Below are 26,968 nucleotides of genomic sequence, written 5' to 3' on the forward strand. Positions count from 1 at the left end.
CAGAGAATCAGGCTTCACGTCACCCACCACTGCAACAGTCCATTTTCATAAATTTAGGCCCAGCACCCAGGCAGAGGAGAGAGGTCCCGTAACAGAGGATCTGGCTTCATGTCAGCAGAGAATCAGTCTGCATGTCATAGCAGAGAATCAGGCTTCACGTCAGCCACCACTGCAACAGTCCATTGTCATAAATTCAGGCCCAGCACCCAGGCAGAGGAGAGAGGTCCCGTAACAGACAATCTGGCTTCATGTCACCAGAGAATCAGTCTGCATGTCATAGCAGAGAATCAGGCTTCACGTCAGCCACCACTGCAACAATCCATTGGCATATATTTAGGCCTAGCACACAGGCAGAGGAGAGAGGTCCCGTAACAGACAATCTGGCTTCATGTCAGCAGAGAATTAGTCTGCATGTCATAGCAGAGAATCAGGATTCACGTCAGCCACCACTGCAACAGTCCATTGGCATATATTTAGGCCCTGGCACCCAGACAGAGGAGAGGTTCATTCAACTTTGGGTAGCCTTGCAATATAATGGTAAAATGAAAATAAAAATAGGATTGAATGAGGAAGTGCCCTGGAGTCCAATAATATATGGTTATGGGGAGGTAGTTAATGTCTAATCTGGACAAGGGACGGACAGGTCCTGTGGCATCCATGCCTGGTTCATTTTTATGAACGTCAGCTTGTCCACATTGGCTGTAGACAGGCGGCTGCGTTTGTCTGTAATGACGCCCCCTGCCGTGCTGAATACACGTTCAGACAAAACGCTGGCTGCCGGGCAGGCCAGCACCTCCAAAGCATAAAAGGCTAGCTCTGGCCACGTGGACAATTTAGAGACCCAGAAGTTGAATGGGGCCGAACCATCAGTCAGTACGTGGAGGGGTGTGCACACGTACTGTTCCACCATGTTAGTGAAATGTTGCCTCCTGCTAACACGTTGCGTATCAGGTGGTGGTGCAGTTGGCTGTGGCGTGTTGACAAAAGTTTTCCACATCTCTGCCATGCTAACCCTGCCCTCAGAGGAGCTGGCCGTGACACAGCTGCCTTGGCGACCTCTTGCTCCTCCTCTGCCTTGGCCTTGGGCTTCCACTTGTTCCCCTGTGACATTTGGGAATGCTCTCAGTAGCGCGTCTACCAACGTGCGCTTGTACTCGCGCATCTTCCTATCACGCTCCAGTGCAGGAAGTAAGGTGGGCACATTGTCTTTGTAGCGTGGATCCAGCAGGGTGGCAACCCAGTAGTCCGCACAGGTTAAAATGTGGGCAACTCTGCTGTCGTTGCGCAGGCACTGCAGCATGTAGTCGCTCATGTGTGCCAGGCTGCCCAGGGGTAAGGACAAGCTGTCCTCTGTGGGAGGCGTATCGTCATCGTCCTGCCTTTCCCCCCAGCCACGCACCAGTGATGGACCCGAGCTGCGTTGGGTGCCACCCCGCTGTGACCATGCTTCATCCTCATCCTCCTCCACCTCCTCCTCATCCTCGTCCTCCTCGTCCTCCAGTAGTGGGCCCTGGCTGGCCACATTTGTACCTGGCCTCTGCTGTTGCAAAAAACCTCCCTCTGAGTCACTTCGAAGAGACTGGCCTGAAAGTGCTAAAAATGACCCCTCTTCCTCCTCCTCCTCCTCCTCCTGGGCCACCTCCTCTTCCATCATCGCCCTAAGTGTTTTCTCAAGGAGACATAGAAGTGGTATTGTAACGCTGATAACGGTGTCATCGCCACTGGCCATGTTGGTGGAGTACTCAAAACAGCGCAACAGGGCACACAGGTCTCGCATGGAGGCCCAGTCATTGGTGGTGAAGTGGTGCTGTTCTGTAGTGCGACTGACCCGTGCGTGCTGCAGCTGAAACTCCACTATGGCCTGCTGCTGCTCGCACAGTCTGTCCAGCATGTGCAAGGTGGAGTTCCACCTGGTGGGCACGTCGCATATGAGGCGGTGAGCGGGAAGGCCGAAGTTACGCTGTAGCGCAGACAGGCGAGCAGCAGCAGGATGTGAACGCCGGAAGCGCGAACAGACGGCCCGCACTTTATGCAGCAGCTCTGACATGTCGGGGTAGTTGTGAATGAACTTCTGCACCACCAAATTCAGCACATGCGCCAAGCAAGGGATGTGCGTCAAATTGGCTAGTCCCAGAGCTGCAACGAGATTTCGCCCATTATCACACACCACCAGGCCGGGCTTGAGGCTCACCGGCAGCAACCACTCGTCAGTCTGTTGTTCTATACCCCGCCACAACTCCTGTGCGGTGTGGGGCCTGTCCCCCAAACATATGAGTTTCAGAATGGCCTGCTGACGTTTACCCCGGGCTGTGCTGAAGTTGGTGGTGAAGGTGTGTGGCTGACTGGATGAGCAGGTGGAAGAAGAGGAGGAGGAAGCCGAGAAGGAGGAGGTGGCAACAGGAGGCAAAGAATGTTGCCCTGCGATCCTTGGCGGCGGAAGGACGTGCGCCAAACAGCTCTCCGCCTGGGGCCCAGCTGCCACTACATTTACCCAGTGTGCAGTTAGGGAGATATAGCGTCCCTGGCCGTGCTTACTGGTCCACGTATCTGTGGTTAGGTGGACCTTGCTACAGATGGCGTTGCGCAGTGCACACTTGATTTTATCGGATACTTGGTTGTGCAGGGAAGGCACGGCTCTCTTGGAGAAGTAGTGCCGGCTGGGAACAACATACTGTGGGACAGCAAGCGACATGAGCTGTTTGAAGCTGTCTGTGTCCACCAGCCTAAATGACAGCATTTCATAGGCCAGTAGTTTAGAAATGCTGGCATTCAGGGCCAGGGATCGAGGGTGGCTAGGTGGGAATTTACGCTTTCTATCAAATGTTTGTGAGATGGAGAGCTGAACGCTGGCGTGTGACATGGTTGAGACGCTTGGTGACGGAGGTGGTGGTGGTGGTGTTGGTGGTACATCCCCTGTTTGCTGGGCGGCAGGTGCCAACGTTCCTCCAGAGGCGGAGGAAGAGGCCGAGGCGGCAGCAGCAGAATAGGCCGAGGCGGCAGCAGCAGAAGAGGTAGCAGGGGGAGCCTGAGTGACTTCCTTGGTTTTAAGGTGTTTACTCCACTGCAGTTCATGCTTTGCATGCAGGTGCCTGGTCATGCAGGTTGTGCTCAGGTTCAGAACGTTAATGCCTCGCTTCAGGCTCTGATGGCACAGCGTGCAAACCACTCGGGTCTTGTCGTCAGAACATTGTTTGAAGAAGTGCCATGCCAGGGAACTCCTTGAAGCTGCCTTTGGGGTGCTCGGTCCCAGATGGCGGCGGTCAGTAGCAGGCGGAGTCTCTTGGCGGCGGGTGTTCTGCTTTTGCCCACTGCTCCCTCTTTTGCTACGCTGTTGGCTCGGTCTCACCACTGCCTCTTCCTCCGAACTGTGAAAGTCAGTGGCACGACCTTCATTCCATGTGGGGTCTAGGACCTCATCGTCCCCTGCATCGTCTTCCACCCAGTCTTGATCCCTGACCTCCTGTTCAGTCTGCACACTGCAGAAAGACGCAGCAGTTGGCACCTGTGTTTCGTCATCATCAGAGACATGCTGAGGTGGTATTCCCATGTCCTCATCATCAGGAAACATAAGTGGTTGTGCGTCAGTGCATTCTATGTCTTTCACCGCTGGGGAAGGGCTAGGTGGATGCCCTTGGGAAACCCTGCCAGCGGAGTCTTCAAACAGCATAAGAGACTGCTGCATAACTTGAGGCTGAGACAGTTTCCCTGGTATGCATGGGGGTGATGTGACAGACTGATGGGGTTGGTTTTTAGGCGCCATCTGTGCGCTTTCTGCAGAAGACTGGGTGGGAGATAATGTGAACGTGCTGGATCCACTGTCGGCCACCCAATTGACTAATGCCTGTACCTGCTCAGGCCTTACCATCCTTAGAACGGCATTGGGCCCCACCATATATCGCTGTAAATTCTGGCGGCTACTGGGACCTGAGGTAGTTGGTACACTAGGACGTGTGGATGTGGCAGAACGGCCACGTCCTCTCCCAGCACCAGAGGGTCCACTAACACCACCACGACCATGTCCACGTCCGCGTCCCTTACTAGATGTTTTTCTCATTGTTATGGTTCACCACAACAACAAAAATATTATTTGGCCCAATGTATTGTATTCAAATTCAGCGGGATATAAATTTGAGGCCTAGTATTTAGGCGCTGGGTGACCGGTATGGATTTAGTGACAGAATTAGACTTGGAAATGCACAGAAGCGTGTGTGTGAAGTTATTCTGAATGACCCTATGTGCACCTTGAATATTATATACCCTTTTAGGGATAGATTTCAAATAGCTCTGATATAGCAGAAACCACTAAATTATGAAATTGCTAAATTGGGAATTGTATTTCAACCCAGAACAAAAAATGTGCTTTGACGGACACTAAATATCTTGCCCAGCAACAACAGTACAGCGGTAACGAGAGATTTAGCGGGATATAAATTTGAGGCCTAGTATTTAGGCGCTGGGTGACAGGTATGGGTTTAGTGACAGAATTAGACTTGGAAATACACAGTAGCGGGTGTGTGTGAAGTTATTCTGAATGACCCAATGTGCACCTTGAATATTATATACCCTTTTAGGGATAGATTTCAAATAGCTCTGATATAGCAGAAACCACTAAATTATGAAATTGCTAAATTGGGAATTGTACTTCAACCCAGAACAAAAAATGTGCTTTGACGGACACTAAATAACTTTCCCAGCTACAACAGGACAGCGGTAACGAGAGATTTAGCGGGATATAAATTTGAGGCCTAGTATTTAGGCGCTGGGTGACAGGTATGGGTTTAGTGACAGAATTAGACTTGGAAATACACAGTAGCGGGTGTGTGTGAAGTTATTCTGAATGACCCAATGTGCACCTTGAATATTATATACCCTTTTAGGGATAGATTTCAAATAGCTCTGATATAGCAGAAACCACTAAATTATGAAATTGCTAAATTGGGAATTGTATTTCAACCCAGAACAAAAAATGTGCTTTGACGGACACTAAATAACTTTCCCAGCCACAACAGGACAGCGGTAACGAGAGATTTAGCAGGATATAAATTTGAGGCCTAGTATTTAGGCGCTGGCTGACAGGTATGGGTTTAGTGACAGAATTAGACTTGGAAATACACAGTAGCGGGTGTGTGTGAAGTTATTCTGAATGACCCTATGTGCACCTTCAATATGATCTACCCTTTTAGGGATAGATTTCAAATAGCTCTGATATAGCAGAAACCACTAAATTATGAAATTGCTAAATTGGGAATTGTATTTCAACCCAGAACAAAAAATGTGCTTTGACGGACACTAAATAACTTTCCCAGCTACAACAGGACAGCGGTAACGAGAGATTTAGCAGGATATAAATTTGAGGCCTAGTATTTAGGCGCTGGGTGACAGGTATGGGTTTAGTGACAGAATTAGACTTGGAAATACACAGTAGCGGGTGTGTGTGAAGTTATTCTGAATGACCCAATGTGCACCTTGAATATTATATACCCTTTTAGGGATAGATTTCAAATAGCTCTGATATAGCAGAAACCACTAAATTATGAAATTGCTAAATTGGGAATTGTACTTCAACCCAGAACAAAAAATGTGCTTTGACGGACACTAAATAACTTTCCCAGCTACAACAGGACAGCGGTAACGAGAGATTTAGCGGGATATAAATTTGAGGCCTAGTATTTAGGCGCTGGGTGACCGGTATGGATTTAGTGACAGAATTAGACTGGGATATGGCCAAAAAATAACCACACTATTGCTGGTTAAATGCACTTGGTGACGGGCACAGCTTGCCCCTGATGTAGTATATGGCCAAAAAATGAACAGACTATTGCTGGTTAAATGCACTTGGTGTCACAGCTTGACCAACCACACTACTGAGGGTTAAATGCACTTGGTGACGGGCGCAGCTTGCCCCTGATGTAGTATATGGCCAAAAAATGAACAGACTATTGCTGGTTAAATGCACTTGGTGTGACAGCTTCACCCTGATGTAGGCTTTAGCCAAAAAACAACCACACCATTGAGGGTTAAATGCACTTGGTGACAGGCGCAGCTTGCCCCTGATGTAGTATATGGCCAAAAAATGAACAGACTATTGCTGGTTAAATGCACTTGGTGTGACAGCTTCACCCTGATGTAGGCTTTAGCCAAAAAACAACCACACCATTGAGGGTTAAATGCACTTGGTGACAGGCGCAGCTTGCCCCTGATTTAGTATATGGCCAAAAAATGAACAGACTATTGCTGGTTAAATGCACTTGGTGTGACAGCTTCACCCTGATGTAGGCTTTAGCCAAAAAACAACCACACCATTGAGGGTTAAATGCACTTGGTGACAGGCGCAGCTTGCCCCTGATTTAGTATATGGCCAAAAAATGAACAGACTATTGCTGGTTAAATGCACTTGGTGTGACAGCTTCACCCTGATGTAGGCTTTAGCCAAAAAACAACCACACCATTGAGGGTTAAATGCACTTGGTCGCAGCTTGGATGCACTTGGTCGCAGCACCGCACAAGACACAAAATGGCCGCCGATCACCCCATAAAAATGTGACTGACAAACGGTCTGGGCAGCCTAAAAACAGTGAGCAATTGAGGATCAGCAGCTCAATGATCCACAGCTGCAGATCGATCAGTTAATCAAGTCCTTTGGAGGAGTTAATCTGCCTAATCTCGCCCTACTGTCGCAGCTGCAACCTCTCCCTACGCTAATCAGAGCAGAGTGACGGGCGGCGCTATGTGACTCCAGCTTAAATAGAGGCTGGGTCACATGGTGCTCTGGCCAATCACAGCCATGCCAATAGTAGGCATGGCTGTGACGGCCTCTTGGGGCAAGTAGTATGACGCTTGTTGATTGGCTGCTTTGCAGCCTTTCAAAAAGCGCCAAGAAAGCGTCACAAAAGCGCCAAGAAAGCGACGAACACCGAACCCGAACCCGGACTTTTACGAAAATGTCCGGGTTCGGGTCCGTGTCACGGACACCCCAAAATTCGGTACGAACCCGAACTATACAGTTCGAGTTCGCTCATCCCTAGTTATGAGATAAAAACAAAACTGTGGCTTATTGGGATCAAGCATCCAAAAATGATGGCTTAATGAGACTAGATCCATGCCCCTGTTTATGTACACACATATTAATGTCATAAGAAACAGTGGCACAAGCTTTAAAAATGATGTGTTAACTGGGGCAGAATGCCAGCTTATATCAAAACACATAAGTGTTAATTGTCAGAAGAATGAGTGGCTTTCTCTGAAGGAGCCTGGAAAAATCCGTTTAATTGGGAGCATCAGCAGCACAGTTTAGATGAGGAAAGGGTGGGATAATAGTGGAATCAGTGGCAGCACAGCATGTAACAGACAAGGCAGTGGAATAGACAGTAGGGGGATTAGTAGCAGCTGAGGTTGCAGCTGCAGACATATGGTATGGAACATGATGGTAGGCAGTGTAAGAAGGTACCTGGAATCATCGTGGGTGGAAGGTATGTGTCACTGAGGTTCCTGGCCTCGGTGAAGTAAGAGCTGATATTTTATGTGTCACCAGCAGCTATTGCTAGATGACACTTTGAGATTTAGCATGGCTGTCATAGCTGATCCAGGATGGCTCTTACTGGGAGTAGTCAGAAGTGCTGAGTGGGTGACTACTCCCCATGTTCCAGGCCAGGTTATCTCAGGCATAAAAACTAGCCAGCACTCGCCAGGTGTGTGGATTTACCTCCCCCTGACAGTGGAGCTCAGGAGTCTGTGTGCTGTGAACTGAGGGCTGTGCTAGGATTTGAGGTTTGAGCCGGGCTGGAGGACTCAGGCCGCCTATGGACTTGATGAGTCTGAACTGCTAACAGGGTGTGAATTAACACCCAGGAGAAAAGGTGACTTTTATTGTTTATGGACTTTCCTTGTGTGTGAACAAACACCAAGCCACCTGGTTTTGTTATACATCAATGTGTGAATAAACACTGCTTTTTGATTCAAGAACTGTGTACTTTGCTTCCATACTGCATCCGCTAGTCCTAACTACCAGAGCGAATCCCCACAATTGGTGGAGGATGTGGGCAAGCGCAGTGAGGCTGGCGTGAACGCCGATATATTTTTGGTTTGCATTTTTGGGCACAGTTGTATGTCGTACATCAAACCAGCTGTATTTCAACCCGTGCCCCATGGCAAAATGGAGGCTGTTGTAAAGGCCCTCATAGAAGCTAATTTGCAGCAGCAAGAGACCAACCTGCACCAACAGGAGGTTAATAAGCAGCAGCAAGAGACCAACAGTTGCTGCTACAACACGTGATGGCTTTGCAGACAGCAGGAGCAAGTCTATGATGCTCGGAAAGCAGTCCATGCAGCGATCCCTAAGATGACACCCGCAGACAACATTGAAATCTACCTGGCTATGTATGAGAAAGTGGCCACCAGGGAAAAGCTGACCAGTGGGCTGAGGTCGTTGCTCCTTTCCTGCCATCAGAGTCCCAAAGGTAAAGGGTGAGATTTTGGCAAAACTGGGGGTGAATGTGTTGGTCCAGGCCCAGCGGGTACATCAGTGGGGGTTTAAGCTGGCTGAGCGCGCTAGACCCCAGTATTATGACTTACTCCACCTTTTGCTAAAGTGGCTACAGCCTGATGTGCTGAGTCCCATGGCTATGCCGGATAGACTATTGGCTTACATATTCTGGAGGGCGCTGCCACCCCTTATCCAGCACTGGATCGGCCAGGTATCTCCTGGAAATGCCCTGGAAATGGTAGACCTGGTGGAACGCTATGAGGCCACCAAGAATCTCAAGGGGGTTCTTTTGGAAGAAGGGCAGGCAAACTCCAGAACCGCCCACCCCAAGCCCACTGCTATGGGCCTATGAAACCCCCTCGGGAGGTTCCCCCTATGGGCCGGACCCAGTCAATATGCTGGCGGTGTCAGAAACCTGGCCACACCAGGGCTGAGTGTCCTCATCGGGTTGGACACTAATTGTGGTTACCTACAATCGCTGTATGCTAGGAAACTGTGTGCCACAGGTACCCCGGAGGCTCTAGACCACTTATGCCACGTGGAAGTGGGAAACACTCAAGCGGAAGCCTGTTAAGGGCTACCCTGGTGTGGTCCACTGAGTATATTGGTCAGAAAGTTGGGGTGATGTGCATTCATGGAGACTTGAAAGACTATCTCACAGCGCTGGTGTCTCTAACCACTGTGGCCGGCAGGTGGACCCACAAAGTGGCAGTCTCCACAAATCTCCACTATGAACTCATAATAGGGAGAGACTTTCCAGGTTTCCCTGCCCTATGGCCGGTTCTGAGAGTTAAGGATACCACTGAAACAGGAATAAGCCCAGGAGATTGGCCTTGTTCAGGGGGACGGCCAGAACCCTGGAAACCTGAGGCTGAAGGGCCAGCAATAGGGGTGACCGCCACTTCAGTGGAAAAGGGGGAGACAACCCTGCGTAGGGTAATGGTGGGAGACTTGGAGGAGTTGCCACCAGGTCCTGGGTTGGCACACCTCAACGTCTCCAGGGAGAATTTTGATACAGCACAACGCCAAGACCCAACCCTAGTCCGGACCTGGGAGATTGTGGTAATACTTGATGGTGTACCCAAATAACCTGGGGCTGAGTCAATGTTTCCCTGTTTTGTGGTCCACCAGAATATGCTATATAGGGTAAACCAGCTGCGGGGTGAACAGTTGTGGTGCCTGGGGCCTATCAAAAATTCGTGTTAGTGTTAGCCCACCAACATGTTCTCGGGCGTCATCTGGGACTGCAGAAGACACAGGACCGGATACTACAATGGTTTTAGTGGCCCAGTGTCTTTAGAGAGGTGGGTGACTTTTGAAAGTCTTGCCCGACCTGCCAAACCACTAACCCCCAGCAGCTGTTCTGCAGTCCCTTAGTTCCCCTCCCGATTATCGAGGTACCATTTGAGAGAATTACTATGGATCTCGTAGGCCCAGTACCGAAGTCCAACACATCTTGGTCGTCCTGGACTACGCCACTTGGTACACGGAGGCAGTGCCACTGTGACATACATCGGCCAAACTCATAGCAAAAGAGCTAATGGATATGTATTCCTGAGTGTGGATACCCAAAGAGGTTCTGACTGACCAGGGGACTCCTTTTATGTCCAAGGTCATGTGGGAGCTCTGTAATTTGCCGAATATCAAACAGATACAGACATTCGTCTATCACCCGCACACTGACAGTCTAGTAGAAAGGTTTAATCAAACGTTAAAAACTATGTTAAAACGAGTAGTAGCTAAGGATGGAAAGGACTGGGACCTCCTTCTGCCCAATCTTATCTTTGCAGTGCTCAGCTAAAATGATCGCAAATGCTTTAAAATGGCAACCAAAACCTGAAAGACGTGGAAGAAAGTGTAAAACTACCATTCGAATGGATAGAAGAATAGCCAAAATGGCAAGGACTCAACAATCAGCTCCAGGAAGATCAAAGAATGTCTAAAGTTACCTGTGAGTACTGTTACAATTAGAAAATGCCTATGTGAAGCCAAGCTATCTACAAGAAGCCCCAGCAAAGTCCCACTGTTGAAAAAAAGACATGTGCTGAAGAGGTTACAATTTCTAAAGAGCACATTGACTGGCCTAAAGAGACATTTTGTGGACTGATGAAAGTAAGAATGTTCTTTTTGGGTTTAGTGGACGGAGACAGTTTGTCAGATGACCCCCAAACACTGAATTCAAGCCACAGTACACTGTGAAGACAGTGAAGCATGGTGGCGCAAGCATCATGATATGGGGATGTTTCTCATACTAAGGTGTTGGGCCTATTTATCGCATACCAGAGATCATGGATCAGTTTGAATACATCAGAATACTTGAAGAGGTCATGCTGCCTTTTGCTGAAGAGGAAATGCCCTTGAAATGGGTGTTCCAAGAAGAAAACGACCTCAACACACCAGACCAACAAGATTGACATTATGGAGTGGCCATCTCAATCCCTGGATCTTAATCCAATAGAAAACTTGTGGGGTGACTTAAAAATGCAGTTTCTGAGTTTCTCAAGAAATGAAGAACTGTAGAATATAGTCCAATCATCCTGGGCTAGAATACCTGTTAATAGGTGTCAGAAGTTGGTTGACGCCATGCAACACAGATGTACAGCAGTTTTCAGAAACAGTGGTTGTACAACTAAATATTAGTTAGTGATTCAAAGGAAAACAAAATCTTCAAACATTTTTCAGTTCATATAGTGAATGTTTGAGTTTGTAAAGAAGAATACAAACACTGCTATTTTTTTGAACAGTCTAATATTCACTTTTCTTTAAAAAAAAAATCGGAACAACAGAAATTTTATATTATTTTCTTCATGTTTTGATTTGTAATAGAATGTGTAGTGTTCCCAATGCATTTTTGTGTATGGAAATATATTTTTTAAACACACTGCTATTATTTTGAACACAACTGTACATGGCATCCAGCAAGATGCATAAGCTGTTCTTCTACTGCCACCCCTTGTTGCATCAGTGGGAGCATCTGCCCTTAGTTGAATATCAGAGGGTTGATATTGTTAATAATGCAGTTTTACCTACTGACAAATCTGATGACATCTTCAAGGGCTTCAGTATGTGATAGGGAACACATTCTCCCTGTTGAGGTGGTCTGGTACATGATTAAATCATTCATTGCTTTACGCTGCTTTTACAGAATGCTCTAGCATATGTTGGGTGGAAATACAGTGACTAGGAACATCGAAGATCAAGCAGTGTAACGGCTGACCATTCTGTTGTTGCAAGTCTAGGAGGGAATTCAATTCCACATTAGAATGTCTGAAATGCAAGGACAGTATCTTGGACATGACCAGCACATCCTGCAAAGCCAATGGTTTATCATGTGAGCCTCAGAGGGAACATATGTTATTTTCCCCAAATGCAGCACAGCCATTATCCTGCCATTGTTGCTGACCATCTTGCCCAGTTGAAGTTGGCATTGAGAAAGTAATCAACTGGATTTTTGCTGCTTGATGCACTTTAGCAAGTGATTGGCTGTGGGGCTAACAATGTATGGTAATATTTCACTTTACACACATGATATGAGTGAGGTAGAGTGGGAGCGACCCTTGTAATATCCCAGACCTGGGGGTATTACTATTGTGTTTTTTAATTGCTTCGTTCTTATACAGTATGTTTTATATGCAATGCTATATAATGCTAGTTATGTCACATGTAGTGTTGATCGAGCACCAAAGTCGAACACCTCGGGATGCTCAGGTACTCTACAGAGCACCTGAGCACAATGGAAGTCAATGGGAGAACCTGATCATTAAATCAGGCACCCCCTGCTCTGAAGAGGGGAGTGTGGTTCACAGGAAAAGGTCAGAAATTGATGGAAAAACCACTGAAATGGTTCGGGAACAGCATGAGGAGGATGTCTGGATGCATCTTGGACTCCCAGGTCGCTGCTGGGAACAATATTGTCCGATTTTAGAGGAAAAATTGTTAGGAAACATTCTTTCCTGTATATTTACTTGTATATAAAGTGCAAGTGCTGCCAAAAATTACAAGGAAGAGGCACTCCGATACAACCTGTATATCACATAAAGGAGGGCCTCATTCACATTGTGGTACAATTGTTCATGTAGTGAGACTCCTACACTCATAAAGCCTATGCACTAAGTGAAAGGGCTGCCAAAAATTACAAGGAACCGGCACTCCAATACACCCTTTATTACACATAAAGGAGGGCATTATACACACCCTTGAAAAATTATGATTGATGATCTGCTGGTGACCCTCAAAAACATTAGGAGCAAGGGCCTGCTGGTGACCCTCCAAAACATTAGGCGAGGGCCTACTGCTGATCTGACCATCTAAATCATTAGGGGTGAGGGTCTGCTGCTGAGCTTACCCTCTAAAACATTAGGGGAGAAGGCCTGCTGCTGATCTGACCATCTAAAACATTATGGGTGAGAGCCTGCTGGAGGAGGAGGAGGAGGAGAAAAGAAAGATTTAACCATTTTCCCTTTTTTGTGGTGGAAGGGGTGCATGGAAAAACAGTGTATTCAATACACCATAAAAGCCACAATTAAAGTGCCTTTATGGTCAGTTGCTTTCCTCTGGTGGAATAGAGAAGTCAGGGGCAATCCAGGCTTTTATCATTTTGATAAGAGTCACCTGTCAGCACTTTCAGTTGACAGGCGCATGCGCTTATCAGTTATTATGCCCCCAGCAGCATTAAATACCCGCTCTGACAAAACGCTGGCGGCAGGACAGGCCAGCACCTCCAAGGCATAGAGCGCCAGTTCATGCCACGTGTCCAGCTTGGACTCCCAATAGTTGTAAGACACGAGGGATCACTGAGGACACTGACACAGTCTGCTATGTACTCCTTCACCATCTTCCAAAATGTTTCCCTAGAAACACTAGACCGCGCTAGACCACGCAACAGGGTAAGGGTGCTGGCGGGGTGTCATGAAACTGTCCCAGGCCTTGGAGAGTGTTGCCCTGCCTCTTTTGGAACTGCTGTGTGTTCCCCTTGTCTCCCCTCCTCAGTTGCCCAAGGAACTACGTACTCTGCCACCAGCGTTGTCAGCTGGAAATTTTTGTAGCAATTTTTCCACAAGGACCTTCTGGTATTGCACCATTTTGCTAGTTCTCTCCACCGCAGGAATGAGAGATGAGAAGTTCTCTTTGTATTGGGAGTCGAGAAGGGTAAACAACCAGTAAACGGTGTTGGCCAAAATGCATACAATGAGAGGGTCTCGGGAAAGGCAGCCTAACATAAAGTCAGCCATGTGTGCCAGAGTCCCCAAGACATCACTGTCCTCATCAGGAGGATGACTCTCAATCTCCTCATCCTCTTCCTCCTCTTCTACCTATCCACGCTGAACAGATGGAATAAAACGTCCATGGGTACTACCCTCTGTAGCAGAGGCAACCGTCTCCTGCTCCTTCTCCTCTTCATCATTCAATTCGCGCTGAGAAGATGAACTGAGGGTGGTCTGGCTATTACCCTGTGTGCTGTCTTTCCCCATTGTGAGCAGCGAGCGTTTCAGAAGACACAGAAGTGGGATGGTTAGTTATGCTGATAATAGCGGCATCGCCGCTCACCATCTGTGTTGACTCTTTAAATTTGTGTAAAACCTCACAGAGGTCAGACATCCATGTCCACTCATCGCTTGTGAAGAGTGGAAGCTGACTGGAAAGGCAACGACCATGTTGCAGCTGGTATTCCACTACAGCCCTTTAATGCTCACAAAGCCTGGCCAACATATGAAATGTGGAGTTCCAGCGCGTGCTCACGTCACACATCAGTCGGTGAGCTGGCAATTGCAAGTGCTGCTGCAGAGTTGTCAGACCGGCGGCAGCTGTAGATGACTTTCAGATAAGGGCACACACGCTGCACACCTTCACCAGTAGCTCAGGCAAATTTTGAGAAACCGCTGAACCACTAAGTTGAACACGTGGGCTAGGCATGATGTGTGTGTGAGCTTGTCGAGCTACAAAGTGCCACCAAGTTATGGCCATTATCAGATACAACCATGCCACAGGGGAATAAGAGGCAGTGGTGTGACCCACAGACACAGATGTGGACCCAGGTGTTCGGCCCACTTATTACAGTGCTTTGATGCCATGTGGCGGATCATGCTGGTGGTGGTGAGGTTGCTAGTGTTCACGCCCTTGCTCATTTTTGTATGGAACGGGTTGAAAATTACAATTCTTTCCTCAAAAAAGCGCCAGACTGCAGAACATCTACCCCTTGGAAAGGGAGATTTCCGCAAAGGTGTGCTCCAGGGAAACGTTGCTGGCCTGTTTGGTGTGGCCCGCCTTTCTGCTGTCCTCGCTCGGCTTGACACCTTCCCAGGTTGGGTCAGTGACTTCATCGTCCACCACCTCATCTTCCACTTCCTCACTCTGCTCATCCTCTTGACTTGTTGACCCAACAACAATCTCAGTTACTGAGAACTGTGTCTCATCTTCATCATCAACCTCTTGAGACACTAATTGCCATTGACCTATTGGCAACTGTGTCTCATCATCATCATCCACCTCATGAAACCCAAATTGCCGTTCCCCACCGTCATCTTCTTGTGACTGTGGATGCTCAGGAGTTTGGGAATCAGAGCACAAGATCTCATATCCCTCTTCAAGCAGGATTGTCAAGAGCCCAAAAGAAGGAATTGCGCTGAAAAGAGCTCCTCTGAATATCCAAGTGTGGGATCACTTGTTTGGCAAGACTCTCCATGGTGGTTAGAAGGAGGATAAGGGTAAGGATTGTGTTGACCAGACTCTTGGCTACTGAGACTGGACTTGGTGGAAGACAGGGTGGTGCTTAACTGACTGGAAGCATTATTTCGTGCAGTCCAACCGACCACCTGGTCGCACTGGTCTGACTTCGAGAGCATTGTCCTGCGCAGGGGTTTTTTCACCTAAGTCCCAACGCATGCGCATTACGAGGCAATGGACGCGTATGGAGGGTAAGTGTTTGCGGCGATCCCTACTGCGCACCAGGTCATCTTGGACCTCCCCTCCTAGTGATGCCACCAACCTGTCATGGCAACAATGATTGCAATGATAGGCTACAAGTAACTAGTTCGATCCATACCCCCTTGGGATTGGTGCCTCCTCCCACAGGAAGTGAGAGATGAGAGGTCAAATTCCCCCACCAGCGTTAGGTATTCAAGTCTGCCCGATACCCCTGATGAAGCCAGAATAGCTGGCAAAACATGTTGGGGGGCGGAATCTAGGTTTTAATCTGCTTGACCCTATTGAGTTATTGCTGCGATCTATGTGCTTGATACAATAACACACATTGCCATTAGGCTCATCTGACATTTGTGCTTATACCCCAGATACGTGGGCCAGTTATATATCAGGCACAGCATAGAACTCTGTTCATACAGCTGGGATGGTGGTGTGTGGTTGAGCGGTGCTAGTGCACTCCCGCCAACCTATACACCTTACCGACCCCTTATTTACAGCATCTCTTATGGGGCACAGTGTATTTAACCCTTTAGGTAGCTCACAAAATATCTTTTCACCAGATTTAAAGACGAATAAGTAAAAGTTATGTTTTATTAGTCTGTGACAAGAGTGGTTAGTAGCCGTTTAGGCAGTAGTGTTTTGAGTAATAATAAACCCTTCCCAGATAGGGTCCTATATAGAAAATACGTACAGTAGTGTAGGATTTGTGCAAAAAAAATTTTTTAATGGTGTTCGGGATGTGGAAACATCCGACAGGAAATATACCGCAGATAATGTTGCTGACGTCATCAGCGGCTAATAAAAAATTACAGGAACGTCACAGGTATTTGGGATGTGGAAACATTACACAGGAGAAATACCGCAGATAATGTCGCTGATGTCACCAGCGGCTAATAAAAAATTACAGGAAATGTCGCAGGTATTTGGGGTGTGGAAACATCCCACAGGAGATATACCACAGATAATTTCAATGCTGTCACCAATGGCTAATAAAAAATTACAGGGAATGTCACAGGTATTTGGTATGTGGAATCATTATACAGGAGATGTATCCCAGGTAATGTCACTGTCCACAGATATTTTTTGGATGCGCAAACTGTACACTGGAGATGTGGCGCAGTTAATGTCACTGTTCACAGCGGACACCGTCTACGGAAATAGTACACTGGATGTCACAGATATTTTTGGGATGCGCACACGTTACACAGGAGATGTAGTGCAGATAATGTCGCTGTCTTCAGCTGCCTAACTATTGCATGCCATTCAGCGCAGAATGCACTAAAAATAGATCTTGCTGCCACACACAATAGTCCTTAAAAGGACTTTTGGGTCTGTAAAGTTTTAGCAGTTTAGAGCAGGTTGCGCTAAAAATATAAATTGCTGCTGCCACACGCAACAATAGTCCTTAAAACGATTTTTGGGTCTCAAGTTTTTCACCTTAAAAAAAAATATATCATTCACTCTTTACACTATCTTTCCCTTCTTCTGCACAGCTCTCTCTGAATAACACTGAGCCGAACACATGTATAGCACCCGATGATGCGTTCCGGCCAGCCAGTCACTGTAATGCCAGTCACCAACATGGCTATGGCATTATAGTAAAGGGCAGTACTTACCTGCATGTTTATTGGCTAAGTAGCAGGCAACAAATGTGCAGGGAGGATACTTGAGCATTGCGCTCGAGCACATGCAGTATTTGGCAGAATACCGCCATGTGCTTAGCATCAAGATGCTCGAGCCGAAATGGTGTACAGCCAAGCATGCTCGATCAACACTAGACATATTCCTTTTTCCTAACAAGTGGCAAGAAAACCCCACCATGACCTATGGCACATAGTCAAGAGAGTCTCCTTGATAATGACTTGTGAGAGAGCAGTCACAGTTTGGGAACCCCTGAAGAGGAGACTTGAGAGGATGTATAGCTATGTTGATGATGGTAGCAATAGTGGCACGTGTAGCCATGGAATTGGGGGTAGGGGCAGTAACAGTGGCAGTTGGGGAAAATGCAGAGCATGGGAGGGGGGCCAAGGAGCCCACCATGATATCTCACAGTCTCATAAAATGGCAGTGAGGGAAAGGACTCCGATGACGATTATGTGGTGGACAGGACCTGGGAGTCACTTAGGGTTGCTGAGGAAGAGACAACATCATTGGAGAAGGGTGGTAGAGGCAGCAATAAAGAGCAGAGGTGACATACCTCCCGAAGAACAGCCAGTGCCACATCTGCTTCGGGATCTAATGATGATGATGAGTTTGCTGACACTGTGTATGGGTTAGGCCCAAAAAGTGCAAGGTGCTTTTTCTCCACAAGGTGGGCACACAAGCCGTGTGCAAGATCTGCAGGATTAAAATAACACGGGGCCATTCACACATAATTAGTGATATTGCGAACATAAAATTTTCCGTTCGCGAACTGCGAACGCGAATTTCCGCAAATGTTCGCGAATGTGCGAACCGGGCGAACAGCAATAGACTTCAATAGGAAGGCGAATTTGAAAACCCACAGGTACTCTTTGTGGCCACAATAGTGATGGAAAAGTTGTTTCAAGGGGACTAACACCTGGACTGTGGCATGCCGGAGGGGGATCCATGGCAAAACTCCCATGGAAAATTACGTAGTTGATGCAGAGTGTGGTAAGTTGAAATCGCAATGCGATTTATAGAACTTGAATTAATCACATTGCGATTTCAACTTTCTCAAATCCGACAGTACATTCTAGCATGGAGTCGTTCCCCTGGTGATGGGGACGCTTCATGAGCACGGAAGTCAGCAGAAGTTCTGTTGAAATCGCATTGCGATTTATAGAACTTGAATTAATCGCATTGCGTTTCAACTTAGAGCTTCTGCCGACTTCCGTGCTCATGTAGCGTCCCCATCACCATGGGAACGGCTCCATGCTAGAATGTACTGTCGGATTTGAGAAAGTTGTAATCACAATGCGATTAATGCAGGTTATATTAATCGCATTGCAAATTCAACTTGGAGCTGCTGGGTTCCTAATGGTTGTATTGCTAGAATATAACGAAGATTGAGAATATAGTGCTATATTCGTTATATTCGTCAATTCTAGCAATACAACCATTAGGAACTTAGCTTGCATTCGCTAGCTTGAATTCGCAATGCGATTACTATAACCTGCATTATTCGCATTGCGATTACAACTTAGATCTCAGTTCCTAATGGTTGTATTGCTAGAATTGACAACGAATATAGCACTATATTCTCAATCTTCGTTATATTCTATCAATATAACCATTAGGAACGCAGCTCTAAGTTGTAGTCGCAATGCGATTAATATAACCTGTACTAATCACATTGCGATTACAACTTTGTGACACTGCAGCTTCAGAATTAATCTAAGATGGATGCAGTCCTTGCTTTTTGATAGGTGGTGGGAGGGTCTGGGAGGGAGGGTATGCTGATTGGCTGGAATGTGTCTGCTGACTGTGAGGTACAGGGTCAAAGTTTGCTCAATGATGACGTATAGGAGGCGGAGCAAACATCGCATATGTTCGCCCGCCGCGGCGAACGCGAACATGCAATATTCACCGGGAACTGTTCGCTGGCGAATAGTTCGGGACATCTCTACACATAATCATAAGTACCAGAGGGCTATTGTAGTACATGAGGCGGCATCTCAGGATCTATTGGAAAAATACAACTGGCCAGCATTCCCAATCAGAACAAGTATGTCCTCCTTCTCCTGGTCCTCTTTGGGTCAGCCAACCCGCATCCCCAAGCAATATTTTTGTCATCATCATCACCTACTCCTGCTTAGGCTCTTCCTTGTCCTTGGTTCAATTGTGAGACATCTATAATGGAATATTTGGCCTTGAAAAAACTTTTCTGCACCAGCAATTTGCTTCTCTACAACCTAAACCCTCACCTGGCCACATTGTGAGCGGTTCAATACCATTTCAGTAGTGCCTTGTACTGTCATGTTGGAAAATGTGGGCCACTCCCTGCGATTATCGCAGTGAGGCAAGCTACTCTCCACAGTGGACATGGATCAGCTATTAGGGGCAGTGACAGTACTTATATTTCACAGCCCACTGAGGATTTTCACCATCTCCCCACCGTATCATCTGGCTGGCTCCTACAGTAGGCACATATCTGCCTCCTCCACCTCCTCCTCCATGGAAACAGTCCCATCCCCAACAGCAGCAGGGCACAGTGTCGCTCCCACTCCCCCTCCTTCCTATCAAACGTGTCAAGTCTCACGCTGCCATGAAGTGTTGTTGCTAATAGGCCTGGGTGAGAGTAGCCACTAGAGATTAGCGAATCGAAGTTGACGAAGTGGAATTCAATCCGAATTTCAGGAAAAATTAGATTTGCACCGAATCCGAATTTCTTCATGCTTTGTGGTAACGAATCACATGTTTTCCTAAAATGGCTGCTGCAAGTGTGAGGACATGGAGCAAGGAACTCTGGGAAGACAGGATTACCCATAATGCCATGCATGCACCAATTAGCAGCCAGCTATGATGTCACAGCCCTATAAATAGCCTCAGCCATCTTGGATTCTGCCATTTCCCAGTGTAAGTGCAGGGAGAGATATCAGCAGGTGCTAGGAACAGTGCTAGAAAAAACTTAATTGTGCTAAAAGAAAGCCATTTACAAGTGAAGGGAAAGATTATTCAAGGAGTAAGGAAAGGACAGGGAGGAATCATTCCACAGCATTTATGTAGAACAGGGTTCAGTAGGGGAGGTTACTGCCTCGGTAATAGGAACAATCCTATTACACATTGCTGCACTGACTGGGCACCCAAATTGCCATTATACAGCTCTGTAATTCCAGCAAACCGTTCTTGTTATTAGGATGCAAGTGCTGTTTGATACAGGCATTAACAGGGTTTATTACAAGGAAAAATTTCTATGTCTTATTTGCCCTTGTGCGGTGCAGTTATATGTTCTAAACTAAAGCATTTTTTGGCTTGTATTAGTGGGGAAAAAAGGGTTTATTAGCCGTTGGGTGTTGAAGTGAGAAAATTACAGTCTTTTTTGGTGTGTATTAGTGGCAAAAGAAAAATATATTTGCCATTCAGCGGTGCAGTTATATGTTCTAAAGCCTTCTGTGGCATGTATAAGTGGCAAAAAATAAGGGCCTATTTGCTGTTCAGCAGTGCAGTTATATGTTCTAAACCCATTTCTGTCATATATTACTGGCAAAAGAAAAATATATTTGCCATTCAGCAGTGCAGTTATATGTTCTAAATAGAGTTGAGCGGACACCTGGATGTTCGGGTTCGGCAGGTTCGGCCGAACTTGAAAAGAAAGTTCGGGTTAGGGACCCGAACTTGACCCTGAACACGAATCCCATTGAAGTCAATGGGGACCCGAACTTTTGGCACTAAAATGGCTCTAAAATAGTCCTGGAAAGGACTAGAGGGCTGCAGAAGGCATCAAAATGTGCTTAATAGCATGACAACTGTTCTGCAAACAAATGTGGATAGGGAAATGACTTAAAATAACATAAAATACAAAAAAAATAAAAATAACAATCTGAATCTAGGAGTAGGAGGTTGAGGAGGAGGTGGATGGGTGGATGTGGCGGTGTAGGTTGACGTGGCGGTGTAGGTGGAAGCGGCAGTGAAGGAGGAATAGGTAGCCAACACTGATTTATGTTATTTTTTATTTTTAAATTGGGGTATCCCCCAAAATATTGGGACATATAACAAAATAAAACAAAGAATAAGTGCAGTACAAGAATTGATGGTTGAGGCTGGTATACATATGTATTCTGCACAAGGTACGGACAAGTCCTGTGGAATCCATGCCTGGTTCATTTTAATAAACGTAAGCTTGTCCACATTGGCTGCGGCCTGTGATAATGCTCTCTGCAGTGCTAAACACATGTTCACACTATACACTGGCTGCAGGGCAGGTCAGTACCCCCAAGGCTGACAAAGCTTTTCCACATTTTGGCCGTGCTAACCCTGCCTTCTAAGGTGCTGGTGGTGCCCCAGCTGCGTTGGCGACCTCTTCCTCCTCCTCTGCCTTCACCATTTGCTTCCACTGTGCCCCCGGTGTCAGGTGGGAATGCTATCATCAGCGTGCGCTTGTAGTCGCGCATCTTCCAATCAGTAACAGATGTTTTCACTAAATTTAGTTCCCTGTCAGCAATGCAGAGCAGGGGTTCATTCACGGCAAAAGGGGGTTCATGTCACCCAGCAATAGAACAGAGGATTTTGAGAGATTTAGGCCCCTGTCACCCAGGCACAGCAGGGGTTCATTCACGGCAAAAGGGGGTTCTTGTCACCCAGCAATACAACAGAGGATTTTGAGAGATTAAGGCCCCTGTCACCCAGGCACAGCAGGGGTTCATTCACGGCAAAAGGGGGTTCTTGTCACCCAGCAATACAACAGAGGATTTTGAGAGATTAAGGCCCCTGTCACCCAGGCACAGCAGCGGTTCATTCACGGCAAAAGGGGGTTCTTGTCACCCAGCAATACAACAGATGATTTTGAGAGATTTAGGCACCTGTCACCCAGGCACAGCAGGGGTTCGTTCACGGCAAAAGGGGGTTCATGTCACCCAGCAATAGAACAGACAATTTTGAGAGATTTAGGCCCCTGTCACCCAGGCACAGCAGGGGTTCATTCACGGCAAAAGGGGGATCTTGTCACCCAGCAATAGAACAGACGATTTTGAGAGATTTAGGCTGTGAGGAATATGGATTAATATTTACTGTCAGCCATGTCCTCACACCCCCCATTTGCTGACAGACAGCAGAGGTAGGGATTTCCCTGCTTCAAAGCCCCCCCAGCCAACTGAGTGTCAGTTGGCCAGGAAGACACCCCTCAGGGGGTCCAAGCTTCAAGGAGAAGTTCACACCTCTGTACAGCAGTTGGGAGCCACCTGAATCTGCAGGAAAAACCCCTGCTGTGGGTATCTGCTTTTGCCTGGATCAATGAGATTTCCTAGACATATTGGCACCTACCTCTCATAAGGAATTATGAATCACCTGGCCATCGCAGGCGCAAACCGGATACATATTTGTGTCACGGTGGCCACGAGGTACGGTCCCATGGTCTTGGTTTACTCGTACCCAGTCGGGGTAGGGAGATACCCATATCTCCCCATAGAAACCACCTACCGGTACCAGGTTTGGGCTCTACTTGTAGCCGGAAACCAGGCAGGTCCATTAGTCCCAGAACCATCTCCCTGTGACCCTCTGGTCTGGAGCTATGACCCCTAAAGGGTTTTGTGGGTCATTTGTGGTCAGCCCAGAAGAGGGGGAGTTGACCCCTCCCTGAGGCAGGGAGGGGATGGGCCAGCTACAGGTTAAAAGCCTGGTGCCAGCAAGTAGGCGGCGTCTTTTCTCTGAAGGGGGGTCACATCCTACACATGTGTTTAGAGGGACCCAGGAAAAAGCAGGAGATCACAGCCCCTCGTGTGGCCTCCAGCTCAGGACATCGCCAAGGAACTTTCATCATACTTGGTAACTTACTTTCACACTGCTTAATCCTATTGTAACCATATACCCTGTAATCTGTAACCTCAGACCACTGTATATATATTGTCTGTGTATAGTGTGTTATATCTAGTGTGCTCTTATAGCGATTAAATATATAATTTAATCTTGTGCTATCTTGTATCTCGATCACGAATCCCCACGTCCGTGTTTTGGCCTAGTTATAAGCTACCGCGGGTTGGTTTCTGACCCTATATAATCCCGTTAGCGGACCAGGCTTATATCAAACGAGAAACTGGTGGCAGTTACCCGGGCTGAGTGTGTGCTGTTTTCACTGCGGCAGTGAAAAGGCTCTCTCAGCTTGTTGCCTCTCTGTGTCCGCGTGGACAGGAGGTGGGTGTGTAAACTATACCAGCCTGACCTTACGTGCTCCTCTGGAGGGCGTAACTTCACGTTTTTGGTAAACCCTGTGATCATACCAGGTCTCGTGAGCTCGACGTGGTTGACGTCAGCCGGCACGAGGGGTGGTATTCATCACATATTGGTGGCAGCAAAGTGGGATCGAGATACTAGTGTTTGTGAGTGTGAGACCCATACTTCCAGACACTAAAGACGACCAGCAGTAGCTCTTGCTGCTGGAGTCTTAAGATCAGTTCAACACTAGACCGTCTGAGTGCAGATACAATAAGGTGTGTGTGCATAAGGTTGCAGTGGTGTCAGTGACCATCCGTTGCAATGACGGCCAGTATCACAAGGAGCAAATCGAAGGAGATGGCCGATGCTTTAAATGGGGGCAGAGAGGAGGTGGAAGGCGAGGGGGAGCACAACCAAAGCTCCCCAAGGAGCCAGTCGCCAGAGGTGAGGTCCGCGGCCCCTCCCCCCAGCCAAGCTGGCTCAGCTGCTCTCCTACAAGCTGCCATGGACCGTCTCCAGGCTGGAGACCAGGTAGCCTCGGAGCTCCTCCTGGCGGCTGCAGAGCGTCGCGAGCAAGCAGAGGCTGCAGAGCGTCGCGAGCGAGCAGAGGCTGCAGAGCGTCGCGAGCAAGCAGAGGCTGCAGAGCGTCGCGAGCGGGCCGAGCGTGAGCACCAGCTACAGATGCTCCAGCTAAAGCTCCAATTCCAGCAGCCATCCCCAGCCCAATGTGAGTCTCCAGAGGTCCGGATTCCGAAACTGCGGGCGGAGGACTTTCCCCTACTGGACAAAGATGGGGACCTGGACACCTTTTTGTTGGCATTTGAGACAGCCTGCCATCAATACCAGCTGCCAGAGGACCAGTGGGTCAGATTCCTCACGCCACGGCTCAGGGGAAAAGCCCTTGAAATCTTCGGGTACCTGCCCAGTGAGACCATCCTGAGCTATGAGGACATCAAACAGGCTCTGGTCAGGCAGTATAACTTAACCCCTGAGTCGTACCGGAAAAGGCTCAGGAATTTGCACCGGGGTTCTACCCAGAGCTGGGCCGATCACATGCGGGCCTTGCTGAGAGCGGTTGACCAATGGACCACAGGATTGGAGCTCAGCACCGTCCAGCAGCTGAAGGAGCTCATCGCCACAGAACAGTTCTTGTGGAACTGCCCAGAGGATCTCCAGCAGTACCTCCGTGACCGGAAGCCAAAGGGGGCCTCCGCAACAGCAGCCCTGGCCGATGAATACACCAACAACAGGACTTCAGAGGCCCGGAAACCTGTCGGCTGGAGAGGGGGTAAGACGCACGCTGCACCTGCTACCCCTACCCCTAGGTCCAAGTGGGCACCGGCCCCTGCTGCACTTTCCACGTCGGTGGGGGAACCCCGACTTTGTCACCTGTGTAAGCAGCCAGGACACTTCAAAGCCATGTGTCCCCAGCGCCCGAGGGATCCGTCCCAGTCATCAACCCGGAAACCGTCCACTGTGTTGTGTGTGGGTGGGGGTGGTGGGAGGTCCCTTGACAATGTTCAACCGGTCACCGTGGGCCAGGCCGTGGCCATGGGACTTAGAGACACCGGCGCTGAAATGACACTGGTACGGCCTGAACTGGTGACACCCCATGATTTACTGCCCGGGAGATCCCTCACTGTCTCCGGGATTGGAGGAGTGGAACCGGCGCTGCCCGTCGCCAAGGTCTATCTGGACTGGGGCGCCGGTCGAGGAGTAAGGGAGGTGGGGGTATCCGCAAATATCCCTGCCAGTGTTTTGCTGGGGACGGACCTGGGGCGGCTTGTGTCTAAGTACGTGGCCGCTGACACCCCAAGGTCCGATTCCCCAGAATGTGATGTCCCCCCCTGATAATACTGTGAATGTACCCATTATGCCTGTTGATGGGGAGGTGGGGGATGTGATGTGTGCCTCTCCCCTCAGTGGAGAGGGGGTCATTCCTGCCAGTGGGGCTGAAGCCCCAGGGTGTAGCCAGCAAGCCTGCTGGACCCTGTTGTCCTCCAGTGTGGTGACTGGGGGGACAAGCAGGGGGCAGACAGCTGCAGGGGGGGAGGATGCAAATGAGGTCAGGGCTGTCCCAGGAGAAGTAGGACTGCCAGGTGAACTCTCAGTGCAGGGTTCCTCCTCCACTGGGATGTCAGAAGGCCAGGTTAGTCCGTCTGGACTGGCGACTTGGTCAGGAGCCGAGGGAAAGCAGGCACTACCAGCAGTGGCAGCGGCCATAGCTGCTGTCACGCGCAGTGTGAGTGCTGGGGCCCTAGGGGCCCCTCAGGGGTCTGATGGCTTTCCCCCTTCCGACCAAGTGGCTGCCGAGTCAGAGGGAGGCCAGGAGACAGGTCCCAGGGACCTGACAGGGGACGTGGCAGTCTCGTCTATTCTGGCCACGTCCAGTCAGGAGTTTCAGGCAGCGTTAGCGGCTGACGCCAGCCTGAACGCTCTCAAGGAGCAAGCGGAACAGCCCCCCTCGGACTCAGACCTCGAGCGGATGGTCTGGGACCAAGGACGGCTGTACCGGGTCACGGTCCAGCCGGGCTCACAGGAGGCGTGGCCTAGGGACCGACAGCTAGTGGTACCCTATCAGTTCAGGACGGAGTTGTTGCAGGTTGCGCATGAGATTCCGATGGCGGGACACCTAGGGATCGCTAAGACAAGGGCCAGATTAGCCCAGCATTTCTACTGGCCCAAGATGGGGGCTGATGTGGGTGCCTACTGCCGTTCATGTGACACCTGCCAGCGGGTGGGGAAGGCGGGGCGGCGCCCCAAAGCCCCACTGGTAACGCTGCCCATAATTGAAGAGCCTTTCAGGAGGGTGGCTGTGGATCTGATTGGACTGCTGTCCATTCCCAGCAGCTCCGGGAAACGCTTCATACTGACGGTAGTAGACTATGCCACCCGGTACCCGGAGGCGGTAGCCTTGTCATCCATTCGAGCCGACAGGGTGGCTACTGCCTTGCTGGAGATTTTCTCCAGAGTGGGCTTTCCCCAGGAAATGCTCACCGACCGGGGGACCCAGTTCATGTCACAATTGATGGAGTCCCTCTGTAGGCAAACACAGGTGCAACATCTGGTGACCAGCCCGTACCACCCACAGACAAATGGCCTGTGTGAACGATTTAATGGCACCTTAAAGCAGATGCTTAAGATGTTGGTCGACTCCCACGGGCGCGGTACCTCCCACATCTGCTGTTTGCCTACCGAGAGGTCCCACAGGCCTCCACGGGGTTCTCCCCCTTCGAGCTCCTGTACGGGCGACGTGTGCGGGGGCCCCTGGCTCTGGTGAAAGAGGCCTGGGAGGGAGAGGTAGTCACCCCTGGAGTGTCGGTCGTCGAATATGTCATGCGCTTCCGGAACAAGATGCAGGCCTTGTCGCAGCTGGTGCACGATAATATGGAGCGGGCCCAGGCAGACCAGAAGCGATGGTATGACCAGAACGCTTGTGAGAGGACCTACCAGGTGGGTCAGAAGGTATGGGTACTGGTCCCCGTACCTCAGGACAAGCTTCAGGCGGCCTGGGAAGGCCCATACCTCGTGCATCAGCGCCTCAATGCCGTGACGTACCTGGTCACCCTGGACCACGCCCGAGGAAGGTGGAAGGCCTTCCACGTGAACATGATGAAGGCCCATCATGAGAGGGGGGAATGTGCCCTCCCTGTCTGCAACCTCCCCGAGGAGGGAGAGGAGGAAACCCTCCTGGACATGCTCACCCAGGTGAAGGCAGGTGGGTCCATCTAGGAT

The sequence above is a fragment of the Bufo gargarizans genome, chromosome 2 (assembly GCF_014858855.1).
Source record: "Bufo gargarizans isolate SCDJY-AF-19 chromosome 2, ASM1485885v1, whole genome shotgun sequence".
NCBI classification, from domain to species: Eukaryota; Metazoa; Chordata; class Amphibia; order Anura; family Bufonidae; genus Bufo; species Bufo gargarizans.